The sequence below is a fragment of the Triticum dicoccoides genome, chromosome 5A, assembly GCF_002162155.2.
Source record: "Triticum dicoccoides isolate Atlit2015 ecotype Zavitan chromosome 5A, WEW_v2.0, whole genome shotgun sequence".
In the NCBI taxonomy this organism is placed as follows: domain Eukaryota; kingdom Viridiplantae; phylum Streptophyta; class Magnoliopsida; order Poales; family Poaceae; genus Triticum; species Triticum dicoccoides.
The window spans coordinates 270,739,095-270,742,828 of record NC_041388.1 but is presented as its reverse complement, the minus strand read 5'-3'; positions in this window follow the sequence as shown (position 1 = coordinate 270,742,828).

Sequence of the window (3,734 nt, the reverse complement as noted above, 5' to 3'; positions counted from 1 at the left end):
AGGAAAGACAACATACATCTCATCAAAATATCGAACGGATACCAAATTCACATGGCTACTTATAGCAAGACTTCTCCCATGTCCTCAGGAACAAATGTAACTACTCACAAATCATATTCATGTTCATAATCAGAGGGGTATTAATATGCATAAAGGATCTAAACATATAATCTTCCATCGAATAAACAAACTAGCATCAACTACAAAGAGTAATCAACACTACTAGCAACCCACATGTACCAATCTGAGGTTTTGAGACAAAGATTGGATACAAGAGATGAAGTAGGGTTTGATAGGAGATGGTGCTGGTGAAGATGTTGATGGAGAATGACCCCCTCCCGATGAGAGGATCGATGGTGATGACGGTGCTGATGATTTCCCCCTCCTGAAGGGATGTTTCCCTGGCAGAACAGCTCCGTCGGTGCCCTAGATTGGTTCCGTCTCGAGACAACGCCGCTTCGTCTCGAAAGCTTTCTTATGTTTTTTTCCAGGGCAAAAGACACCTTATACCAGAATATGGGAATCGGGGGGCTTCCAGGTGGCCCATGAGGCAGGGGGTAGGGCGCGCCCTCCATCCTCATGGACAGTGCGTGGCCCCCCACTACTACAGGATGCTGCTAATGCGACACTACAATTAGAGACCCTTCGAGAAACTGTGTGCGATACAATAATCGCAAACGGTGGTGTATGAAAACCGTCAAAAAAGGAGAAAAGGTTTGCGATGGAGGATGCATCAAACACAGGTCAGATTTTAGTTGCGTGTGGGATGAAGGGCATACGGTTCAGTTCAATTAACTGTTTGCGATGAGGACGAACAAAAGAAACGGGCAGCCAGATGAAGGCGTGTGCGATACCCAGCATATGGTTCACTCGAATGAACTGTTTGTGATTAGGCAACACAAAAGAAACGGGCAGCCAGATGAAGGTGTGTGTGATATACAACATACGGTTCACTCGGATGAGCTGTTTGTGATTAGGCAACACAAAAGAAACGGTCAGCCAGATCAAGGTGAGAACATAAATGGTTCAACTTAACAAGACGTGTGTGTTGTGTGATGGGATTGCATGCGGTTCACTCGGCCCTTGTCGTCAGTGTGTGACCTCTGTGGCAACCATTCGGTCCACAGGTGCCTCTTCGTGTACTGTGGCAACCGTCCACCGACTCTTTGCCTTTCCCTCTTGATTTGGAACTGCTGTCACACGCTAGCTCTTCCTCCCTCCTCCATTTGCCTTCATCCTTCCTTATGCCATTGTTTGATCGTCTTCCCCATGGAGGGAACAAGCCGGAAACAACCCCGTTATTCTTGCCCCAATCTGAATGATGATGCCGTGGAGGAACTCATTGATCAGTGCGATGTCATCACCTCGGCTAGCATGGCAGGTTCGTTCAAGATCATTCTCGACTCAACTAATAACATCATTACAAGGAACCCAAGGGTCCAGGAGCAGTTCGATCTCCCCTATCTTCTCCACCGCGACCCTGCTAACTGGCGCGGGGACGAGGGAAGCCTCGCCTGGTGTAAGTTGATGCCACTTGATAATGATACTTATGATGTTAAGATGCCATCGCTTGAGGGTAAGGCTTGGGCAGGTGCAGATGGTGATTGGGTTGTTTATATTGGGTACAACTGCGAGTGGGAACTTGTGAATGTGTACAGTTGTCACCAGGTTCCACTTCGAAAAATCTCAGACGACTGCCCAGAGGTTGAGTACACTGGTATTCTACGTGAGTTCAAATACGATCATGCTGACTGTCGTCTACAGAAGATAGCAATTTGCCGAGTTCCAAACCACTCTTGGGATGATAGGAATGCTTATGTTGTCGCTATCTTCGACAAGCTTGTTGCCGTCCTTCATGGTTCGACTCGATGGATATTGCTCAAAAATTAATTTCTATACATGGATGAGTACTGTGATGCAATTCAATACGAGGGTCTTGTGTTTGCTGCCACCACTCGTGGTACTGTTTTTGCATGGAATCCTCATGATTTCCGTAAGTTTGTCTTCCACCGTAATTATAATTGTTTCATCCACATGCATGCAGGTTAGCTAGTTCCCTTTACTAATTAACCTTCTTGTGTTTCCAAGGTCCTGTGAACATTCCACCACCTATACTTGAAAATTTTATTCATGAGCATGAGGACGAGCAGGACCCATATACTCAGTAGCGCCTGGCAACTTATTCTGATGGATCACCTCTTCTTGTCTGTATACGGGGCACTGTTGATGTTACTAAGGAAGCATGTGTTGTCTCGTATGGTCGCACTCTCGGGACATATTCCAACATCCGTTGCAGGGGATTCGGATGGATACTAGTGTACTAGCGCCAACACCTTCTCCCTGGTTCAGTATTGAAAGTCTTGGAGGAAACTCGCTCTTCCTTGGACAAAACTATCCAATGATGGTGGAAGGCGATCCAGCTGTTGTTGACACAACGTTACTACCATTTATGAGAAGCAACTGTATCTATACCTCGGACATTACTATGCTTCCCTACCATCCCAATATGGGTCCTGACATAGGACGCTTCAGCCTCGATGATCAGTCCTGCGTTGGTCTCGAGATTAACAGTAGCTGGCCCTTCCCAGATAATCACTTCTGGTTCAAAGCAAGCGTTTCCAACGCCGACAAGTGGTTGAGCTGAAGTTCATTTCATCGCTTTGTTATTTGTTGTGTGAGAAAAAGTTTACTAGAATCTTTTGTTGGAAATGATCTATAATCCAACGTGTATCCTCGTTGTCGTTGTGGGTTGATGACTTGTTGTATGTAATCAATGGTACATTTGCATATGCGTCCATGAACTCACGCCTGCTAGTGGTGTCCATATGAACATTGCTAGTGAATTTAGTTGCAAAAATTAGATAGTGCTAGTGATTTGTAGCTGCATATTTTGACGTGTTACAAGGTTAACAAATGGCAATGTTACTAGATAGACAAATGTCAATCTTCCCAGTTTGAGAAATGGCAACATACCCAAAATGACAGATATGCAAATCTTACCCAATTGTTTGTACGTGGTTGCACACGGTTCATACAAAACAGCCGTTTGCGTTGAAGGGATGCAGAAATTCTGCTCGCCATATTTTCCCCTGGCTTCCTGGGGAAGCTGTCCGTTTGCATACAGGTGTTTTAACTAAAACGTTTGCGATGAGTGTCTTATATTTAAAAACCGTTGACGTTTTTTTAAAAGAAAATCATTTGATAAGTCTGTACATTAAGAGAGAAAAACACAAGTTCGTTCAAACCATATCTTTCATTCAGTCACACTGCGAATTTATATTCATATGATCAAGAATTTGAGATACAGAATTAAACCCCAAAAAAACTATTTCCAGCGGTGGCGGAGGCGGCGTGCCACGCCGTCGTTGTCGTTGTCGTCCTTCGGGACGCCGTTGTTGAAGTCTTCAAGGCAACACAAAATGTTCTTCACTTGTAAATCAAACATCATGTCGTCGCGTGATCGATGGGCGGGGCACGGGAGGACGACAATGGTGCCGCTGAGAGCTAGCGGTCGAGGGCAGCGTCCCATGCCGCTAAGGGGGGGGGGGCGCATGGGCACGGGCACGGCGGTTGCAGCCAAACGCATGGGGACTGGCGCTGTGTTGGGTGGAGGGGCGCGGCGGGTGCAACCAAACGCACGGGGGCCGGCGCCACAGTGGGTGGAGGGGCGCACACGGGCGCTGGCGCTGGCATGTACACGAGCTCGCGCGGGTCCACGGAGACCTCGCTGACGC